This window comes from Empidonax traillii, unplaced genomic scaffold (genome assembly GCF_003031625.1).
Source record: "Empidonax traillii isolate 1590-97213 ecotype Southwest subspecies unplaced genomic scaffold, ASM303162v1 scaffold10:size5872457, whole genome shotgun sequence".
NCBI classification, from domain to species: domain Eukaryota; kingdom Metazoa; phylum Chordata; class Aves; order Passeriformes; family Tyrannidae; genus Empidonax; species Empidonax traillii.
Window position 1 is genome coordinate 4,177,839 of NW_020955203.1, and position 24,335 is coordinate 4,202,173.

The window sequence follows — 24,335 nt, forward strand, 5'->3', positions numbered from 1 at the left end:
ACTGCAGTTCTGATGTGAAAGTAATACCATATTAAACACTTCTGCATACTGCCACAATGTAAAAGTATTGGAAGACTTGAAAAGTTTGGAGTTTGAAATTCGTTCACACTTAGCCTTATTTGGTGTCAAGGTATCAAGTCCACCCTGACCTTTATCAGCTGAAAAACAACACATCTTCAGAAACTTTTCAGGGGCAACCAATTTCTGTCCAGTTTTAACACTCATTTATAGTTGTACGAGAGAGGTTATCTCATTCATTAGCAAGTATATATAAATAAACAACTAATGGTAAGGCCAGGAGATGAAAAGGCAACTGTTGACAAACTCAGCAAAATTTTTTTTCTATCCTTCCCTGTTTAGGGGCAACAGAAGTCATAGAACCATAAAATCATTTGTGTTGGAAAAGACCTTTAAGACCATTTGATGCGAGGAGATATAAAAGCTGCTCCTCCACAGAGTACGTCGTCACAGAAAACTTCTCATCTTAGGAGTGGTTAAGAGGTAAGGAAAAAAAGTAGAGGGAGCACATAATTTATTTCTGCGGTGGGGAGAATCTAACAGATGGTTTCCCCATGAGCCACGCTGTGCCCGCTGTTCTTCACAGTATCCACATGTAATCTGAAAAGGGAACAACACTTGCAGGTGTTAAAAACTGTACAAGGCAGTCAAATCTAATACTGACTTCAAAGAGTCACAGAATTATCTTGCAGTGCTGTCTAACTGGATAATAAAATGGCTGAGAAAATTTAATTTCTACAAATGCAAAGTAATGTACATGTGGAAAAATAACCCTGAGTATGCATATTCAGTGACGGCTCCAAACAAGATTTGTATCACTGTGCTTCATTCATGTATTCTGAATGGAATATGCTATCACATAGAGTTGAAAAGGATATAGCAGAACTGGAAGAAGTAGAGAGAAGGTGAAAAACACAATCAAAGGCATAAAACACACACTAGAAAATGAAAATAAACTGTTATGGTGAATACAACAGAGATCTATGGAATCATGAACGGTGTGAAAAAGTAAGGAGTGGAAATAATACACTTTTTCACAATACAATATCTTGAAGACTCCCAAGGAAATGGTCAGATAGGAGATTTAAAAAGTGGGATGTTTTTATTGTTTCTTTTGTTTTGCTTTTTGGTATCATTACTTTGTCTTCCTTGGTTTTATTTTGGTTTTGTTTCTTTTTCTTTATGCTGTACATTGAATTGTGAAGCTCTGTCACATAATTTTCCATAAGTCAAAAATTATCCATAGCTTCAGAGAAGAGATTAAATATCCATGAAAGTCCACAGATCCAGCAGCTGTTCAATACAGCAGCCAATCTGTATTCTCCAGTTCAGCATTCCCAACAATACTCACTACTGGAAAGTTGTCCCAGGAGATCACAGTGCCCTTTTCACACACCCCAGGCTTTTCTTATACTCTTCTGAGCATCTGCTGTAGGTAGTGGGGAAACAACATCCTGATAAATATCTTTCCTGACCTAGTATCTTACATCTCTATGCTGTGGGGTAAAAAAATAACACAAAAATCCCTGACGAGGTTAGTAAAATTAGTATATAAATTTAATCTGGGTCCCACTGTGTCACCTCTCACAGAAGTCATCTGGGCCTACCGAAATCCTGTGACCAATTGTAAATATAATTTGCATAAATGATCATACTCATTTGCATATAGTTGCTTCCTTTGCTTCCTTCCCTCAGGGACTGACAATCTGTTCCCTCTGCAGTGAGTTTGGGATTGCCTTACACCTCTGAATGATATGATTTCAATTCCCTTACTTCTTATTTATTTCTCACATGATATCATACTTCTTTTCAGGCTGAGCTGAGTCCCCACCTTACCATAGCTCTGCCTTGCCTTATGTCTCTTCATTCATTCCAAGAAAATTCACTATTCTTTTTGATGGATATTCGAATAGTTCCTACAATGTGCAATCACATCAACAGAAAAGATTAAAAACTCTTTATCCCCTTGATATACATTAAGCTTGCTCTAACTTAAAACTGTAAAATACTTATAGACAATGTGAGAAACTGTTTGGTATAAGGCAAATATCCTCTTACTTATTGTACCCCTTCGTTTTTTGAATTGACCTAAATTATAACTTTCAGGAAAATGAGATTGGCAGGCACTTTAGGCAATTTAAGTCACCTCTATCCCTCAAAATCAAACTTCCCAATTCAAGCAGAACAAATGTGCAAACTAGACCCTGTATTTTATTTCCTTTTAGTCAGAAAATTTTAAAAATAAAAAATCTTTCTGGACAACTTAGCTTTTTTTTTTTTTTTTTTTTTTTATCCCAGTATTTAGTTCAACTCTCAAATAATAAAAAAAAAAACAACAAAGAATATTTTTATTATGAACAAACAGACCTTTACTGGTCTGTTTTTCACTGTCTGTAGATGGCTGAGGAAGATCAGCAAACAGATCTGTGCTTTTTTCTGTCAAGATATGTCTGTTCTTTCCTGTTTGATTGCTGCTGTCTTCTGCTCAGTGTGATTTTAGGTCTGCAATAACAAGATTATAAACCTGATAAAATCCCATAAAATGTGAATTTCAGACCAAAAACTCAAAGATTAAAGCTGCCCATGCTTCCTTGCTCCACAGAACTATCAAGAAGGATTCACCAGGATATAGGGATATCATGCCTCATCTAAAGATCAAAATATCTTGTCAGAGAAAACAGCTCTGGATCACTGCAGCTATTTCCTAGTCATCAAGCACCTGTCATAGAGGAGGCAAAGTCATCTATAGGGGTGAATACAATTAAAGGTCCCTTCATCCACAGGAACACAACTTTTCTGGCCCCTTTCCTCATGTGAGAAGGTTAAGTAGTTGAAGTGACTTTCACACACTGTTAAAATTTGTTTGAGGGATATTATGTGAGGCTGTAATTGAGGGATGAGTTTTTATTAAATAATTGGGTTTGTGTTCCCATCCACTCCCTCACAGTGATATCAGATGTGGGGCTGTTGGGCTGACTTTTCATTGTTTCAGGGCATGTGCAAAAGCCTCCCGTGTGAGATATTCCTCTATGAACAAGCACATCGTGGAGCACACGCCCAGAACACCCCACACCCCACGCAGGTATTCAAACACCAGCACTGAGATGTGTACTGGGGTGCCTGGTAAAACACATGCAAGAGCAGAATGAAGCAGAACCCACTTCACAGGCAGCCCAAGTGAGGCACGAAGCCACTGGTCACACAGGTCTATGCAAATGTGCGGAGCAAATCCGATTTGGCTAATAGCCAGCTGTATATTTTAACCACCAGGCAACCCTTTCTCTCCCATTAGAGGGTACAGTCATCACCTCTGCAAAGCTAGAGTATCACTGAAAAGACACCAGCTGAGCTTCCCTTCTGTTTCCCCGAGATGTGTGATGCTGTGAAAATACTACAGGCAGTGTGAGCTGGAGCACGAGCGCAGCCGTGGATTGAAGCACTCACTGCGTTTGTGCCACCACATAGAGGGGAAGCCAACAATGACAAATGGGCTCACTCTGCGCAGATCACCGTGGCAGAGGGAGAGAACATTAAGATGTGGTAGCACTCTGGTGTGGCATGGTCAGTGGGACAGTGTCTGGTCAGGTACAGCACCAGCCCCGTGAACCGCAGGCTCATTTTCAGGTCATCTCCAAGCTGTGCTGCATATCTTCCACAGGGTGTTATTAGTTCATGATAATCACACTCTCTGCAGTTCCTTTACTGCTATTATAAAAATGCTTTTATGTTGGGTAGATGTGTTATTTATTACGTGCTAGGAGGAAATGAAGTTGGTAGTTCTGAATGTTGAACAGCAGTTGAAGCTGAGCTGCACAGTTCCTGGTCCCAAAGAACTCTGTCTCCTGTTTCATAATAATAATAGTGATTTATCCCCTGTGCTATTAAGCTATTTGAATGACTCCATGCAGATCTTGGGGCCCACATTTTATTCCTGTCATCTAAGCTGAAGCTGTAATATCAAGGACTGACTTTCTTTTTTTTCTTTCTTTCTTTTTTTTCTTTTCCTTTTCCTTTTCCTTTTTCTTTTTCTTTTTTCTTTTTCTTTTTCTTTTTCTTTTTCTTTTTCTTTTTCTTTTTCTTTTTCTTTTTCTTTTTCTTTTTCTTTTTCTTTTTCTTTTTCTTCTTTTTCTTTTTCTTCCAATGAAAAAATTTCACTGAAAAAATAAAACAAAGATGATTAACTAATAATAATAGTATTAAATAACAACAACCCTTGCATGTTATTATTAGACTTATATTAAGTATTCTCTACTATTTTATTTTGAAGTGTCCATAGATAATTTGTATTGAAATGAATAAAATATCAATAGGTAGATACATAAAAAAATAAAATTTTGCCCCAGGTTCAAACTGAAAACTTTTAGCTATGGTGGCAACTACATTTGTGTGGCGTTGTCTGCAACAGTGTTATTCCTTTCTGTTTTTATCCTGACAGAAGATGACACTGATGAATACTATAAATACGTCATGATTTTACATGAAGTTTTTTAATTAATTTTTCTTAAACTGAAGAGGGCAAGCAAACCTTAACAGGCCACTGTGTACATGTTTTCCAATGTCTGAAAACAAATTCTATCTTCAACACTCATCCATTTCTAAATCTTTAAAGATATATTAAAAAACAACAACAACAACCAAAGAAAAACTCAAAATAAAATAAAAAGAAGGCTGTTTTTCTCCTCATCCATTATGTAAAAAGCCTGTACTCACATCTGACTATCAATCAATCCCATGTGCACCAGGTTTTAGGGCTTCAGCCTATCCTAACTTCAGAAGAAGGATTCAGTTCACTGGTTACAGATCTAAACAAATCAGTTTCTATGTACATAAATATGTTCACTTTTCATTAAGCATGGGTTCCGATTGGTTACCCAGACTCCGTGAGAAGGATCTCACATTGATGACTGGAGATGGGAGTGGGACAGTTTCTCCTTTTGTAAAGATTGTTTTCTCCATAGCAGAGGAATAGAGATTACCTCATTCCTTAAACGTATATGCCACCAGCCGTGCAATGAAATTCCTTAAATTATGATGAAATTGCTCATTTCCTGAAGTGAACACAACAAACTAACAGGCACAGTAATTTTTAGTAGATTTGGATTCAATTCAATTTTCCAGATGTTCGCCTGTAATCAGCCTAGGAGCTCAAATCTCAGAACGGTGCTATTCACACAACAGCTGTTGCAAATTTTTCTTTTGAATCACACCAATCTAAGAGTGGATTTGTTTACAGGCAACCTCAGTGTTACATGAGGAACTGACTGATTACATAAAAAAGAAAAAAAAAATCTCTAAAGTGTTCTCCTGACCATTTACGCAGTTTCTCTTTTATTATATTACAGTTTCATTTTAAAGTAATTTCTCTCATGAATTAGTAAATTTAGTTTTCGTCACCAGTCAGTGAATTTTTTCGCTGAATTTAATTTTTTTAAAAAAGAATTATTTTTGAGTCAGTTTCCTAACAGGGATGTATTGAAAGGAAATAGCAGAGTAGTCAATGAAACTGCATTTGGAGTCCATTGTCATCGGTATTTGCATAAGCTATCCTGCTTCAAAGAATGTAAATAATAGACACTCAGTCCAGCAAAGATTAGTACAACAGCCTGACCTTGTACAGTTCACAACTTAAATTATCACCCTATACAGAACTCAACATTCTTTATTGTAAGGGGAAAAAAAATAGAGAAAAAACATACAAATCTTCTCTTGATTCCAGTGGCCAGCTATTCTATCTGTGTCCTACCTTGTGTTTGGCTTCTGGTATGTTGTAAATACAAATTTTTTCTTATGCCTGGGTTACTGAAGTGACCATCTAACCTTCCCTAGCTCACTTGCTTCATGTAGGTGGAGAACAACACAATTTATAGGTGTTTATGCACACAATTTATGTCTAATTTTATTGCCTAAGAGCAGTTCATCTGAAATCCATCTCAAAGGAGTCAATGCAGAGAAAAGTAAGGTGACTTTTCTTGGGTTTAAACCTACCCTCTGCTTCCTGATTCATCTGCATCTGTACCCTGACCATAGTAGGCGAAAACCTCAGCTTAAACTAGCATTGGACAGCCACATCTGGAGCAGGTTATTTCCACCTGGGTTTGTACGACCAAAAACTTGCATCTTCTACCACTTTAATTCCCACCCTAGCCAGAAAACTATCACATACAGGTTTCAAAATCCAGTCTTTCATGTATGGGGAGAGGTTCAACCTGAAGCAAACCTGTAGAAATGCTCCCATGCTAAGCAAGTACTTGAGAGGGGCTATTTAAACAGAGCTTGTGAAAAAAGGAGGGAAAATTAGTTTTACATGGGCAGATAGTGATAATACAAGAGGAAATGGTTTTAAACTAAAACAGGAGAGATTTGGATTAGCTGTAAGGAAGGTCTTGGCTGTGAGGGTGGGGAGGCCCTGGTACAGGTCACCCAGAGCAGCTGTGGCTGCCCCATCCATGGAGGTGTCCAAGGTCGGGTTGGATGGGGCTTGGAGCAACCTGGGACAGTGGAAGGTGCTCCTATCCATGGCAGAGGGTGGAACAAGATGGACTTTAAGGCCCCTTTCAACCTGAATGATTCTGTGATTCTATGAAATATCATGCATGGAAATATGGAGATGAGTGTAGGTGAGGCATGGATGTGATTAGGACCAAGCTCTCATTTACAGGCATCTGACCACTGAAGATTTAAAATGAAAAGGCTAACTAAAGGTCTAACTAAATGTAAGCTTTTTTTGTGAAAGGTGGAGCAAAGTGAAGTTTTTGGATGTACAAGGAAAATGCCATTGTTAACGAAGTAATCCAAGCAATTATCCATGCAAATTCACTACTTGTTAGGTACAAAATTTTTGTACTAGGTAATAAAGATGATTTAGTGTCAAGTGTTCTTATATGAGATTAATGAAGCTAGGCTGCTTTTTTTCAAACTGCCTGCAAAGATGGTGTTTGAAAACATGGTGTGTCTGGTGATATTCTAATGCAAGTGTCATACTGATTGATAGACAAAAGTAATTTAACTAGAATTTGAAGTGCAGAACCAAGGGGTTTATTGGAAAGGGTCTAGACAGAGTGAAAAGCTCAAGTGACCTGAATTATACAGCATCTTTAATTCATCATGCTCCCAAGCCAAAGGTGTAGGGAATATGGTAGAGAATTATTAAGATTTTTTCAAAGTCCTTCATGTTTATACTGTTAAAAGACTGTGCAATGTGTTAGCAAAGAAGGTTAAATTTGTACTGTGTGGGTTTTGCTTTGTCACTGTTGCTTCTTCTAATATATTTTCAAATTTTCATGTGACTATTCAGAAGGGTGAATAAAAGAATGGGTATTGGATTGACCAGTTCTATCTATTTATACAACACCTCTTCTCTCATGCTGCAAAGCAGTGAATGCTGTGTTCTCCCAACAGATCTAAACAGAATAATGCCTTTTCCAAAACATTAGTTGGACTCTGTTTTTTTTTGTTTTTGTTTTTTTTTTTTTTTTTCCAGGACATTTTCCTGCTTGACACGTTGAGTTGTGAAAAGGCTTACCTGTTGCCCATTTCCTTCTACTGTGTGGAACTACTTACTCTTTTCTAGACCTTTCTTTTTTCTATCCTTCAGACCCACTGTTGATATTGACAGCAATGTTCTGTCCTGTAATGTCAGGAGAAAGGAGAAAGACCACCTGCTCTTTTTGAGTGGATGATCCTGAATAATCCTCCTTCATAGGATCACGCATGCAAACATGTCACATGCACATATATATGTGTTAAACTGAGAAAACTTTACAGAATTAATCTGCAGCAGGTAGTAACATTCCTCAGTGTCCTCAAAAAGCGATTGAGACTAGAGAAGAAATATATTGCAATTAAATAAACCTAATTTATTTTCAGATGGAGAAGTCTTCACCATTGGGGATTTTGGTTGCTGGTGTTATTGTTTTAATTTTTAAAACATGCACATGTATAGAAATACCTGGAGTCTACTTTAAAAAACACTGGAATAATTAAATGAGACTAACTTGATGAATGTTATCATATGCATCCTGATTGCTCTGTACTGAAGTTCTGCCTTTTTTTCGATAACCTGGTGAGATAAAGTGATTTTAAACTGAGTATGATGCATTCAATTCACCAGGCAGCAACTGGAGAAATCCAGACTCATCCAACAGATAAAGAAAACTGTATAGCTTGTGCTGTTCATGTGTTGAACACACATCACACTCCCTTCATTCAAGAAAAGTTGTCTGGTGACATCACTAAGTGAAGAAGTTTAGTTCCATTCAGATGTGATATGGATGACACACATAACCAGTTCTGGTTACTGGTCAGCACTAATTACAGCTGTTGGGATGTGCCCATCCCTCCCAAGAACAGAGAGGTTTTCTGTCCTCTGCTCTTTTACCACCTTTACCCCCTCTTCTCTTAACTCCTTTTTTCTCTACTAAATCTCTTCTTACTTTATCATCACCAGTTTTCCTTACATTTTCTTATGCTTTAAGTTAATCAAATTTTCTTTTTCCCCTATGTGCTCTACGAGGCAACATCCTTCCTAAAGAATGTTCCCACATTTTTTATTTCCTTGCACCCCAACCCTGCAGCTTTTCTTCCCATTCCATACCCCCATCTTACTCATAGCCCCACTGCCTGTCTTGTACTTGGGTTTTTTAGGGGTTTTGGGTTTTGTTTGTGGTTTTTTTGTTTGTTTGTTTTGTTTTGTTTTGTTTGTTTTGGTTTGTTTTTTTTGCTGCAGAATGACCATTCTAGTAAAAGCAAAGTATTATTTTCACAATTTATATGTTTCTCAGTTAATTAATACAATTAAGTACAGAAGACTATGATCACAGTAAGTGTCTTCCCTTCTGACTGATTGTTGGAAATCAATTCAATCAATAAAAAAAAAGCTTCCAAATTAATGGAACATTTCCCTGGAAGTGTTCAAAAAACATGTAGCTCTGGCAACTGGGGACATGGTTTAGTGGCATGGCAGTGCTGGGTTAATGATTGGACTCAGTAATCTTGGAGGTCTTTTCTAACTTAAGAGATTCTATAAATTTTTTTACTAAATAAACTTGTATGTTTTTTTTTTAATTGAGATTCAAGGTGCTTTATTTGAAAGATTTTGGATTTGGAAGGCTTTTGCTGTATCCCATGTGTTGCTTCTCTCAGAGGCTGGGCAGACTCCTGGTGGAGAGCCACCAAAACAGGAATCCTGCCTTCTGGTGTTCTCTGCTCTCTGACTGGTCTGTTGAAAATACCCTGAAACACTGAAGGGTCTTTGCCTGTAAGTTTCTGATCATGAAATCAAGTCACCAACTAAGCAGGAAAAAATTCTGCCCTGTGAGGGTGGTGAGGGTCTAGCACAGATTGCCCAGAGAAGCTGCGGGTACTCCGTCCCTGGAAGGGTCCAACACCAGGTTCAACGGGGCTTAGAGCAACCTGGGATAGTGGAAGGTGTCCCTGCCCATGGCAGGGAAAAGGAATGAGATTGTCTCTAAGAAGTCCAACCCAAACCATTCTGTGGTTCTCCAATTCTCTGACATAAACTCACTGAGGCTATAAGTCCTGGGCAGTTCCTTTAATGTCTAAAACCCAAGCAGGGTCATGCCAAAAATCCAAAAAGCCAAAATTCAGCTCAGAATAGAAACCTTGTACCCTCTGGTGTACCCTCATTTAAGGTGACTTCTATTACATTACATTACGCAAAACAGTTATTTAGTCCATATGGTTGATATATGTAGTTACCAGCAACAGCAGTAACCAAGTGGTTAGTGGGTGTAATTTAAGGGCTGAACTTAAAAATATCTGTCATGAATCAAAAACAAACTCTTATGGATGTCAGCAGGTTTAGGGTTTTTTTAAATCAAATTAATATCCTGTTCATTCATTAAAAAAGGTGGCAAGAGTTTCAGGGTTCCTCATTGCATAGATTCACTCAAAAATCAGACAAGGTGGACATAATTAATGAGCAGTTCAAAATTTCAGTCTCCCTCCCTTCCTTAAATAACCATTAAATAATTCAATGCCTCAGTCTCCCCTTGCAAAATAGGGATTGGAGCACCTCCCTTACTAAGTAGGGAGAATGGAAGTTCCTAGAATAAGTATTCTTTTTAAATGTTAATGAGGTCAAGGTAGGCATTTTGAATCAGCCAAAACACTGTTCCCAGCTGTGAGGTCTAACCCTACATCCTTTAATGTTATCAACTTTTTTTGAGGAATTTTTTACCAATAGAAACACAAATGACCACGAGAAATGCCTTAGAAAACTTATAATTTTCAAAGCTAGTGGTAAAAAAGAGAAATTAATCATAATGGTGTTCCAGAAAAGCCTTTTTTTTTAATAGGAGTGTCTTTCATGAGAGCTCAGAGCAGAGGGGAGACATGCATAATATATTTCTTAGTATTAATAACTGCTTCTTCTGCTTGCACATAACAAAAGAGATTTTAATCACCGTGGCTATCTTTCTCTTTGAAATGAACATCTCATATTAATCTTTAGGCAAAATTGAACTAAATGAACATAAAATCTAAAATATGAAAGTGCCATCAGAACCATTATTGAAAACAATATGTAACTTTGTTGAAACTATAATATTAAAGTATCCAGTTGTTTATTTCTTTTTTCTACCCGAGCTCCTTATTTTCTGTCTTGAGTAGCATTTCCCTAAATAAAACCACACAGTGCAAAGTGCCATTATGATTTTCAGCATTCATTTCCAGAGGGGCTCCTGCTAGTCCACAGCTATAACTATGATGAAAAGGAGCTGTGGACAGCCTGTTGCAGTAATGCCAGCTCCTCATCTATCAACCCGGCAGATTATACAAGTAACTTCTCCTCAGAATGGAAACTCAGAGATACAATAATCAGTGACATCTGGCATGCTGAGTGCCCGCACGAATCCGTTGCCATAAAGGGTGTCAAATTATTATTGCTTTGCAAAACCTACGGAACTGTAGTTGGCCGGGCTGAGACCAGGAAGAAAGGCGTTAGGAATTGACTGAATGTTTCGGTGATGGTCCCTTTTTTTTAGAGCAATATATGCCATTATAGTGTATGTCTTGGAATTTCCTGCTAGTTTAGTGCTATGATTTCATAATGCAGGAGCTTCAGGGGCCAGACCAGGGTCAGAAGGAACCATGTCCTTTTTACGTTGCTTTTTCTTCCCCTGATACAAGTTGATTATTGACAGTATCTGTGTGGTGGATGGATCAGGAAGCTGAGCTTTTACCCCTCTGGTTCTGAAGGTAAATTTCCTGCTTTTGTTTTGTTCTTGTTTGTAGTATTGAAGATTCTTAATCCAGACATGTTTCTTCCTGCAATGTGAGAGTAGCCAAAAGCAGAAAGGAACAGCTGTAACTCCTTAATCTGGTATTCTCTACAGACATCTCTGATCAAAACCTTACAGACTGTAGAATTTAGTAATAAACCCAAGATATGATTTGTTCATTCACCCTTCAGTGATTCTGGAATACCAAGGACAAGTAGGATCTTAATTTAGAAATAGCTGTTAGGGTCCTAAATGGAGTGAGATGAGATGAATCTGGGCCTTTGTAGCTTGTGTTAGAGAGATCAAGGCTTCTCCAGCTACCCAAATTCTGGGACCAGGATCACAAAGGTTGGACAGACCTAGACTAATCAGCAGTATAATAAAGATAAGAACACTGGAAGCTTATGGGCTCTTCAGCTGACAATTTTTTTCCACAGACAGTTAGATGCATACCGTGTTACTTAGTTACTACTTGTAAGATGTCTAGTCTTCACCCCCTTGTGGTATGCTCCCTGTTATAGGTGTGCTTTGTATTTTGTCCCAGTGTTCTTGAAAACATACAGATCTGCTTGAGCTATCTAGACAAAACAAGTGAGAGATTACAAAACTGCACACAAGGGTACTAAGCTCTGTTAAACTGGTTGTCTTACATATGAACTTCATTGCTGACCTTTTACATATTCTAAACCATTGCATACCTTTAAGTACATGAACTGATACTAGAAGCAGGTTAGGTAATGGTCCAAGATTCAGTCCTGTCCCAAAATGTACCTTAAATTTGTCTTATGATACTTTACATACTAAGGAAGAGGATATTGAGGGAAGACCTCATTGTGGTCCACAGTTTTTCACAATAGGAAATGGAGGGCAGGTCCCAATCTTCTCTCTGGTGGTCAGTGACAGGACCCAAGGGAATGGCATGAATCTATTCTGGGGAGGTTTAGAGTGGATACCACCAAAAGCTTCTTCCCCCAGAGAGTGGTTGGGCACTGAACAGGATCCCCAGGGCAGTGGTCACAGCACCAAGGCTACCAGAGCTCAAGAAACACTTGAACAAGACTTTCAGCCACACACTGAGACTGCTAGGGGTGTCCTGTGCAGGTACAGGAGTTGGACTCAACGATCCTTGTGGGTTCCTTCCAACTTGGGACATTCTATGATTCTCTGAAATTTCCTGAACATTCCAACTCAGCCCCCTGTTTCAGCAGAAGGGATATCAACTGCCATGAGTGAATCTCAGAGCGACTGGCATTTTTTCAAGCCCCACAGTGCTGACCATCACTGCTGAGGGTTGCACCAACTGCATAAGCGTGGCGCCTACCATCCTCAGAGGTATGACGATGACCTGCCGTGTTTTGTCTCTAAAACAGTGTTTAGACCAATAGCACATTCACCCACCCACGTTGCCCTTCATAAGGAGCAAAATATTGAGGCACCTCAGTCCCACGGTCCAACATTAGATACTAATATTTAAAATTCCCAGTTAAGGTTTCTGTTCACAGCCTGAAGTTGGGGTTTGAAATCCTTACAAACTCTCTCTCCAGGGAGGCTGTGTGGAGAGAGCCATCCTTTCAGCTCACCCTTGAATGCACTTTGAACAAGCAGCTGCTTTTACTGTAAGCATGTTATTAATGGTCTCTTTTCAAAAGCAGATATAGTATCCTGGAAAATGTTCTATCGATTTTTTTTCCCTTTCCCTGTCCCTGTTTCAATCACACTCGTTTGAATGGCTTTCGTTTTTAGCAACAACAAGAGATTTCTTTGAAGAAAAGTGGTGTCTAGGTGCAGCCTTAAATAAAATCACTGCTCAATTTAAGCTCTGAAAAATACTATTGATATTTTAATAGAAGATTGGAGAACCGATTGCTGGTTCAATAATATCTACAAGGAGTTTATACGTAGGAAACGCACAAGAATCATTTTATTTCTTTTACTGTTCGTGTTAACAGAAAACAGCAGCCTAAATCTTGCCTCACTGGATTATTACATGTCAAGGATCTCAGGAACATGGAAATATTTCATTCCAATTTCCTAAGGAAGAAGTGTGCACTGAGATACCTGTATGCAGAGTGCAGAATATAGAAAAGCAAATAACGTTGTACCGTATATTTCTATATAGTAAGATTCATGAGGAGAAATGTGCAAGTAATAAATTGTGCACAGCTGGAAATATGATTTGACTTCTGACTTTGCTTACTGTTGTTATTAATTGCTTATATCACAAAGAGTCAAACATATGTTTTCTTAACATTTTCTTGTGAGCAAAAAAAAAAAGCCATGGCCACTATTTTGGGAACCTCTGAACTGAGAACACAAAAAGCACACTACATTAACATCCAGAAGTTTGAGAAAATGTCCTTCCAAGGACTTTTTAGTACTGGCAACTGAAAAATTCAACCTCTAAATAAGTGGTATAGATTTTTGGTGGGTTGAGAAAATGCATACTAGAAGCTCTTAGATAGGAGCCAGATGTACAACTGCTACCTATTGATAGAGAAGCACAATTGTGTTGTGCACAAAACTTATACAACGTTGCTTATAATGCCCATTGACCAATTCTTTGGTTCCGTGAAAGAGATCAACTGTGTGTCACTCAACACTAAAAATTGAGGTTCTTAGTTAGAAACTAAGACACAAATTCTGGTACAGGTAACTACTTTAAAATTCAGGCTTGACTTCCTAAACTGTTTTCAACCAAGAATATTGATTTCTCTTTTCAAGTGAAGAAAAAACATCAACCAACTGAAAAAAACAAACCAAACCAAACCAAAACAAAAAACCCTAACAAACAAACAAACAAAAGCATGAAGTGCAGTCTTCTTGCTTTCAACCATTTGCCCATAAAGACTTAGATACTTATCTGATAGCTGCTTGCCTTCTTTAGCAGGCTATGGTTACCCGTGAGAGCTTCGACAGGAGAGCTGTTACATTTTTATTTTAACACTGTGTCCTACATAAAAGTTGGCAATAAGAGAAAGTATTCCATAGGATATGACTCCCCCATGGACTCTTCCTTTACACTCTGATATTTTTTACATGTCAACAATGCTTGAGTGAAGATATCTTCAAAAAAATAATAAAAAAAAAAAAGACATAGGAAGAGAAAAGAGGATAGCTGAAGGAAAATAAAATAAGTTCAGGGATCCTCTAGTCATGGTAGTAATTCAGATGTTTCTTTTGGCTGTAACTAAGAGATCAGCTCATGAGAAATTGATTCTGAGGTTGTACGTAGATCAGGAAAGGAATGTGTGAGTTAGGTAGTCTGATGCAAGTATGAAAATTTGGTTCCTTAGCAACATTAAGTGTCTAGAGCCCCTTTGTTTTGCCTTGACTGTGGTATTACCAATGCCATCACACCTCAAATTTGGTCCCCGACTCCACTTACTAAAACAGGAATATTTATATCAGTACCTGTACACTGCCCCTGCTCTCACCCACCTGCTGTCTCTCACAAAATTGGTGTTAAAGTCTGTGGCCTATATTAATAGTTCTCAATTAGATACATTTTCTGTCCAAATATGATCGTGCTCTGAGGTGTTTGAAAATATTCCCTTCCAGTTCTGCTTACATGTTGTAATATAAAGTTGAAAATGAGAGGAAGTCAGCTTATATTCTTTGCTGCTTATCTTAATAGAATGTTTATTCTCCACATCAGTACAAAATCATTGGCTTGTGTTCAGCTTGTTGTCCTTAATGAACTCCGCACACTACCCTACATAACTTCTATCAGCCCTGTTATTTCCACCTTATATCTGATTACGTCTCCCAAAATATATTACCTTGCACCTGTCTTCACCAAATTTCAATTTATTTCTCTTTCAAAACATTTTCCTATTATACACAGGTCAGTTTGCATAAAATTTATTTCCATCAAAATGCTTCAAGACTCTGCTGCCAATTTAATAATCCAGACCCTAATTCTGCACTTTACTACAACAGGCTCAATTTCCTCTGCTCCTTAAATCATGTTTAGTTGTTTCAAGGTGATATGACAGGAACTGTCCTGTCTCCTCAGAAAACAATGAATCAACGTACAGAGCAGAGCAGGAACACTTGCTGAGCCTCTACGATTCAGAACATATTTTGAAACTCTTGAATAAGGATGGTAAGTCACAGCTGCAAGGATCCACTTGAGAACTGGTGACACTGAGTGCCGAGTCTGTAGAGAGCTGCAGTCATTCTCTGTAAAATTCAAGATGACTATTTAGACACAGTATAGTAACTTCTTTCTTGCTTCTGACCAGATTTTTTTCCTACCTTTCAATGGCAAGTGAATTGTTTTCCTGTTGACTAGGACTATTCCCTTCACCCTGCAATTTCTTCCGTATCATACAGTCTGTCTTTGCTGAAAACAGTGCTCAGCTCTTCAGAAACCAGGCTCTTCTTTAGTTTTTGTCTGCATCTTTTAAGACAAATATTTGATCACCTTAGTCCTGTTTAGATTTCATTCACTTACATGTTACAGGTGATATGATCAACCATAAACTGATCAGTGAAAATGTAGTCTGTGGGCAAACTAATTTTAATTTGAGTGTCTGTATTGACAACAGTGTAAGTGTCTTTCTTTATTTCACCTGAGCATCCACCTGAACATTTCAAGTCAACAGTGGGTTTTTTTTCTGATTGGACTCAGTGATCTTTGTTGGCTCCTTCCTGATTTTGTCAGCTGAGGCATCTATCACCTGAGCAGAGTACTGCTTAGCTGCCTCCAATTTATGGTTTCATACCATCCTTACTATAAATTCCCTACGTGCTCATTTAACTCTTTGCTCCAGAAACAGAAATAGTAGCTCAATCCAGCTGGCACCAGGATCACTGCCAGATAAGTGAAGGACAGGAGGAAGTTCAGGAAAGGCTCCTGAGGGCTGGCCTTGCTTTGCTCGCTATGAAAGAAGTTGAAGTAAATGCCACAACAACCCTTTGGAAAGACTAGACAATTTCTGAGCTCTGAGAAACATCAAATAGTGAGGGAGCTCATGATACATCACGGGGGTGAAGTGAGTGGTTACAGGAGCTGCTGAGAACCTGTCACTGCACAGATAGCGAAGAAAGGGTTGGAAGGCAAATACAAGATTTGTTTTGCTTGCTTTGTAAGTCTCTGGTGAGAGATCTTTCATGTCAAAAGTAGTGTCAGCCACCACCGATTGTAGTATGTGTCTTTTCATATGTTAAGTATGTTTAATTGCTGATAGATGGTCAGATTTACAGCCATTGGACCAAAATTTGCTTTCATTTACATCCTCTGAAGTCTGGAGAAAGTACACCAGAGCCAATATAAATTCCTTCAACTTTACAAGAAATGTCTGTGAGGCATGTTTGGCTCACAAACAGTAATAGAGGGAGGACCAGAATCACTATTTTCCCGTGTTTTCATCCTGAATTATATAAACAGATGAAATATTAAAATGTCTCATGGGATTAAATCTTCTTAGAAATTAAATGTGAAGTGATTCATTCCTGGTAGTTTTGATGTTAGCTCATACCTCCGAGCAGTTCTGTTCTTCATGGGAGCTGCACTTCAACAATTCAACATTTCACACACTGTGGTCCCCACCTGCACCATGCCTGTCTTTAGGTAGGCCCTCATTTTTATACCTAATTAAAGCTGGAAAAGGGCAGGCCTGGGGACAAAAAACACTAGCAACCACAATTACTTATCTTCACTGGAGTTATGTGCTATTTATGCTGGATTACATTTAGGCTGGAGGAGTTTGTCAGTGGCATAGAAGCTTTTCTCTGGACCAAATTTTTTTGAAGGGATAATCCCAGTGGCTCAGCTCTACTTCCTTCCCTTTGTCCTTCCTGTGCTATCCTTTGTAAAGGGGACATGAACCATTCTGTGTTAGACAAGGGAGATTCTAACAAGGATGGCTGTTAAGATGACACTGAAAAGCTACAATATGGACAAATGACAGACCGGGACTGCAGTCTGAGCTGAGCTTATCAGCTCATCCTAGAGACAATTGCATTTTAATTGGGTGTGTGAGAACAGTCTCAAAGCTTATACATTTAATACTGGAGGAAGGGAAATCCTTTAATAATGGAAATTACAGCACTTACTTACTGAGCACGTTACATGAAGAACAAGCTGAGAGGTAATTCTTACTCATCACCTTATACTTTAGTCCTCATATATGTAACTTGGCAATGCTGAGCTGAGATCAGGCTGGTTTCCAGGACGTCTGGTCCTTTACAAGTTGCCCTTGGAAGAATATTTCAAGCCCGTCAAGGAAAAATAGTGGTCAACTATTTTTGTGGGAAAAGTTCTCTCTCTCTTCAGCAACAAAACACGCCGTTAATTTAAGGTGACCCAGAATTTCTCCTGCTAGCTTTTAAATCTCTGTAGACGCTAGGTTTGTGTCTGTACCAACAGAGAGCCTAGCTTTTGGGAACCAGGGGAACTGCTCATTTCCTTCAGTCACTCTTATCTGCTGCCAATGCTTTCCAGAATAACAAAGAAAACAGAACAACGTGTGTTTTGCTTCTTTCCTGTCTCAAAGGGAAAAAAAAATTGGTTTATATGTATTTTTTTTGCTTTAATATCCATGTGCAACAACATGAAGTCTGATTTGTTTTGATCACTGCCGCATGTTACTGCCTTGGAAGTAACTCTTCTCTCTACCTTTTGCACCCTGTGGGTGAAAATGAACAGTGTTATTGGTTCAGACTCTGGGATAGGTTCACAGGCTGTGCAGGTAAGTTTGGTTCCCCTGAAGAGAAATAAAAAAAATACGTCAATTTGTGCTATCTTTTATGATTTATTAATTTCTTCAGCTGAACTTCTTCAGTGGTAGTGGCAAGTGGTAAAGAAGAGAAGCAAAGCAGCAGAAGGTGAGAAACATTTTTTCAAGAGTCATTCTTTTAGGAAGGACAGGTTGGTTGACCCTGTGTTCTGCTACGTTAACTTCCCTGAAAAAGTTACCACACTGCATTTTAAACAACAAAGTTAAGAACAGATTTCTTACAATAAGGGAAAAAAAGACTGACCCTGTGCAGGGCCAGATTTTCTGTCTGAACGCCAGAAAACTCTGATACGTGGTCAACATTAGAGGGGGAAACAGAAAAGTACACTAACCTGTGATCTTTAGGCAAGTGTTGCTTACTTTTTTTTTCCCCACTGAATTTCTGAAAAATTTCCTTGAAGTCAGCGTAGCTCTGGAAAATGGTATATATTGTATGTGAGTGAAATTATTGACTCTTTTAGTGAGGGTACCTAACACTAACTGCTGAAGTAAAGCAGTAGATGGAAAATTGTGCACATGGAAGATATGTTTTTTGCCCAGTAAATATCACTATGGCACGGTCAAAACTCATCCTTTCCCAATAAGAATAACTGATTTATCAGTTATTATCAGGAAGTAATTTGGTCTCTCCAGATTTTAGAAATGTGGAATACCATACAGGTAAAACATCTTTTTTTGTGGTGTTTTTTTTTTTTTTTTAAATTCCTAGAGAAAGACCCAGACTCTATTTTACCACAAATGCATGTGACAATTCTTCTCTTACAGAGACAAGCCTGAAATCAAGGTACATGGGAAGACTAGCATTTCAAATATGACAACTCTCCTGTCTTAGAGGTAGAGTGAATTAATGACTCATCCAAAGGGCCCGCAGCATCTCTGTGAAGAACTCATATTATCAGAGCAATATCAAAGAGAATAAAACACAGCAAAAATAACATTATTTTTGTTTGATTGAGCCTGTCCTATAAATATATTTATATTTATACAAATACTGTTTCACATCACAGAAGCTTGCTTTTTGGATCAAAATCAAAACTGGTCAGTTCCTCTTTCACCACTGTGAAGCTTTAAATAAAATAATCAATGTTATTTAAATAATAAATAGATAGATAGATCGATTAATAAATAGATAGATAAATAAATATGGGATACAGACTTAATCATTGTTCTATTCCTTAGGGTCTCTTGATGTCAGGCCTAGGAATCTGTGGTGTTTAACAGGGGGACTGACTATATAAATATATAAACATAATATTTTTTATATACTCTGCCTTAACGTTTTGTAAGCGTTCTGCTTTCTGATGTGCTGAGCAGCCAGTTTGGCCTCAGTTCATTGTTGCCATATGAACATACACTTTCCTAGTAGCTTTTTCTTTCACAGCTTTTTTACATGGAGAGGTTAGATTAGTGTATGAATTTACAACTCACTAGATACTGCATATGGTTGAAGCACGGTCTACCCTGAACCCCATGAGGTGCAACTCTCTGTTCACCTTCCTGGCTCCCAGAAGAAGCCAAAATTAGAAATAACTACTGGAAAACCACCCTGATTTGTGTTTGATCTTGTTCAAACATTCTATGGAATACGCCTTGAGATACCACGTTGTTCCCCTTTCTTGAGAAAAATTAGTTACAATTGTAAATGTCTGCTGAGGATTAAAGACTTGCAAATGATATTGAGAACAGTGGAGAAAAGGAACAAAAGTTCAGCTCTCACTTTCCCCTCATGGAAAAAGTGATGATAGTTTCATTGTTCTGAGTCTGCATTGACTGTAGAATCTACACGGGCATAACTACAAAGATCCAGCAAGGAACTTTGGCATTTAAAGAAAGGATGATGTGCCAGGATTATGCACTGGAACCATCATATCTTCCATCCAACACACACGGAGCCACGTCTGAGTTTAATGATGCGAACATCAACAGAAAAGGGCCACTAGGAGAGTGGTAAACAAAATAGACTGGCATAAAACATTCTTCAGCTTCCAGTCATTCTTCAGTACGTGTGGCAATGACTATGTGTCCCATACAGTTATTCTGAAAATTGCTATTCTAATACCTGAAGGGAGCCTACAAGAATAATGGGGTGTGGCTATTTACAAGGCATGCGGTGATAAAACAAGAGGAAACTGAGAGAGAGCAGGTTTAGATGAGATATTAGGAATAAGTTCTTTACTATGATGGTGGTGAGGCCGTGGCACAGGTTGCCCAGAGAAGCTGTGGCTGTCCCATCCCTAGAAGTGCATAAGACCAGGCTGGATGAACCTCTGAGCAACCTGGTCTAGTGGAAGGTATCCCTGCCCATGGCAGGGTGCTTGGAACAAGATGAACTTTAAAATTAATTTCCACTCAAGATTTTCTATGGTTCTATGGGAAACTGGATTTTCACTTAAGAGGGTTAAATAATTAAATGGGTTTTTTTTTAGTAGATTTCCAGTTTCCTAGATGATAATTCAAAAGCCTATGAGCCCTATTTATGCTACAGTCCACCTATAAAAACCTAAATAACCATGACTGAAGAATGAGTAGAGTCTACAGTTGTGCTCTGGACCATTTTTTAACCTCAGTAGAACAATGGGAAAAAAGAAGACATTCAAGCCTGATATTTCTTGAAGATCTTATTCTGCAAATTTCCAGACTGGATGCACAAAGGTAGCTCAAATAAGAATAAATAAAAAATAATAAATAAATAAATAAATAATAGTAATTAAACCCCCTCTATAAATGGGCTCATTATATGTTAACCTCAATTTTGCATTTCAGTGATCACAAGCTGTCTGCCTGTTGAACTAGCGGTGTGATTTCAAGCAGTCATGGATTTTCAGGGAAGGATTGAAAACAGATGGTCTCTTATACCTTTTTCATTACAACTTCCCTAAGTTTTCAAAAGTTTTTAGCTTTGCCTCCAGGTCTTTCCCCTCTTCAGCCTTTGACTTCCAATCATTGGAGAAAAAAAAAGTCAATATTCTTTAAAACATCTGAGGCGCCTTATACCCCAGGAACTGGCAAAGTTTCTCATCCTTCAGAGATGAAGAAAGAGACAGCTGGAAAGAACTAGATGCTTTCTGACAAAGGGGGAGCAGGGGAGGGGGGGAGGGTGGAAGGCACTTCTGTACCAGAAGCTGCTTATTGAGTAAAAAGAAAGGAATTCCCAAGGTAGGTTCTGTAAAACACAGGATACCGTGGCTGTGGTTAGATGGCTTCAGACCAGGCAAAGAAAATAGATGAGAGATGGGTTAATTCTGTCACTGAAGGTGGTAAAGCAGTGGGATGAGAATTATCTGCCCCACTAGTGGAGTGAACTCTCCCAGACACAAAAATCCTGGAGAGCTATCAGTGATAGCCACTGAAAAGTTGACTGTATCCAATCTGCTCAGACTCGAGAGCACTTACCAGCAGCTGAAGGACATTACAGCCAATTGATTTCTCTAGTGTAGACAACACCTGAAAATAACCTTGGCTGTCTGGAGTGAGTGGTTTTTGTGTTTGTTAGTTTTGTCTTTAGTTACTGCCTCTTTTATATGCCTTTTGTGTATTGTTCACCTGGAAGTGGAGTACTTTCTTGCTTACACTGTCAGCCTTTTTTTTTTTTTTCCAACCCATTACAGGGTCACCTGCGAAAAGCTTTGAAGGTTTGACTCACAGTCATGCAGCAAAATTTGTTTCAGGTGATAATATTTCCCAGTAGGAGAGTGTTTGGGTTGTTGGAAAAGGAGTTTGTTATGAGAATATAAAACCAGTTTCCAGGATGAACAAGGGAATTGTTTTATTCCTTTGCAGTGCAGTTAGTGAGCAATAGCCTGAGGGGATCAACTCTAAATCAGGCTGGATAATTCCTTGCTTTCATTTCGATATCCTTTTGCCTCCATCCAGCCCAGCTCTACAAAATTATTTTCCTTATTGTATGTCTAGCTGGGGTTTGGAAAACTGAGATCAATACTGCAAGTGTGTGGTCTGAGTTACCACGTGATATGGGCATCTTATAGAACTCCAAGGGTGGGTCATACCTGGAGAGTACCTCCTCACTGAGCACACTGAGTCCAGGATCAGGTCAAAATGGAGTGACAAGCCTCCAAATGAGGGACAGGGAATGGTGAATTCCCATATATCCCACAGCTGGATGTGATAAATTTGATCTCTAGGATCGTTCCTTTATACTGAGCACCACGACCTCTCTACGGGTATTGGGTTCTTCGTGAAGACTTTACCAGTCCATGCAAAATGCTAATAAATAAGACTAATGTTAATATTCTTTTTCTAGAAGCACATACTTAGGTAACTGCAGTTCATTCTCTTCTTCTAACATCAGAAATTTTACTTTCTTTTGTTTTTTATAGCCTTGCCTGAAACAATAACTTTGTGATCTTACCTTTAAAACTTACCAACATCTACCTCTGCAAGCTGTAATTATAGTTCTACTGGCCTGTGGACAAACAATGCACTGGAGCACCTGTGCAGATGCATTCATAACCCCTTTGCCTTCATAGGTCAGGATTTCAGCTCTTACTGCCCTCAGGATTAAATGACTCTCCAACCAGGCAAAAACTTTTATAAATCATTGGAGTTTATTTGGAGTCAATACACGCAGTAAACTAGCTAGTGTCTCTGGCATTGTTGCCTGAAATTGAGCAACAGTTTAACAGATGAAATAGTAGCTTGCCCCTGTGTCCCACCTGGCAGCTCCTTCAGACAGGAGAAAACACCCGAAATATTGAATCCATTTTAAATATTTTTACAGAATGGATTTTACCTCTTAAGTGTTGCTTGTGTTTAAGAGAGAAATAGGAAAGAAGGTAGTAAAGCCTGGCATTGATGAGGCAGCAAGTGATATGACCTACAAATCAGCAGGAGAAACCTTCACTTCACCCATCTTCAGATTGTATGGTACAGCTGTTTATAGCTGACCTAATCACCTCTTGTCTAAGCAGAAGTGAATGCAATACAGCCCATCCCATCCTAGTGTAGACCACCAAAAAAACCAAATTCAGGTTAACCAGACCCTAAAATTTCCCTTGATACTCCACAAAATGTGCAAAATCTGAAAAGCTCATCCAGCTCCTAGTCTACCCTGCACACCTCTGCTGCACAACCTTTTGTATTCTTCCAGCAGAGATTCACTGAGAAACTTCTCTCTTACATTTGATTTTCCGAACTGGAAACTGGATCAGGTTTCTTGGCAGGACTTGTGACCCTGTGGGGCCCAGGCAGGAGCAATCTGTTTCTGAAGGACTGACTCTGTGGAAGACACAGAGAACCCACACTGCAGTGATGTCTCCCTGCCCTTATCTCAGCTCATGAGCTGTTCATTATATTTTCTCTTCCCTGTCCATTTGGAAAGGGGATTGATAGGGTAGCTTTGGTGGGTACCTGGTGTCCAGTCAGGGTCAAGCCACAACAAGTCTTTGTGTAGGACATGGCTTACTTGTTTCAGGATTAAATCATTATCTTTGAGGAAGATAATCACTGTATGGCACTATGCCAAAAGAGTAATCATTAAGGCTGGGTGCAAATCTGCTGTTCATCAGAGACTCTGCATGGATAAGTGTGTTATGGACCAACAAGGATGAACAAAGAAAGGAAGGCCATATGATCTCAAAAAGACTTGAAGCAGATGTTCCTTCTTCTGTGAAGTAAGAGTGATTTGTGTCATGAATGTGGAGTCTAGAAGTAAAGCAAAACACCTTACTTCTATCAAATTGTGTGATTTCTTCCTGGTATGGTGTGGGAAGATATTTGGCCTCATTCCTGTTTAAACCCATTAAGCATACCAGTAAGTATACCAACAGAGCGTTTACAAAGATAATTTTCTGGCATATATTTTGCATGTTCCACATGAACTGATACAGAAAATGGAGATTATGCTAAGAGATGGGAAATCCAGATTAAGATTTACAGGTAGATAATCTGGAGAGTGTGTGTGTGTGTGTGTGTGTGTGTGTGTGTGTGTGTGTGTGTGTGTGAAGATACATAAATATGTGCACTGTAAACAAACCAATACACACGTATAAATTGTAGACTGACATAATCTATTCACATCAGTTCTGCTCCTGAACTCTCCTATTGAGGATGCTGGTACATTTAGGTCTTGTTACTGACCTAAATTCATAATTTGTTATAGTTCTGAGTCATACCATATAGATTATCAATTCAAGTGGATGTTAATACAGATTTCATTAATCTCAACTGCACCATTTAGATGTGACATTTTGAAGTGTGTGCACCAATAGGCTCACTAAAGTCCAAACCTATGTTTGTTAATCCTCTGGGTAGATGCAGCTATAATATCTTTTGTGGAACTGCATAGGATATTTAATGTAATATCTATAGAATATGA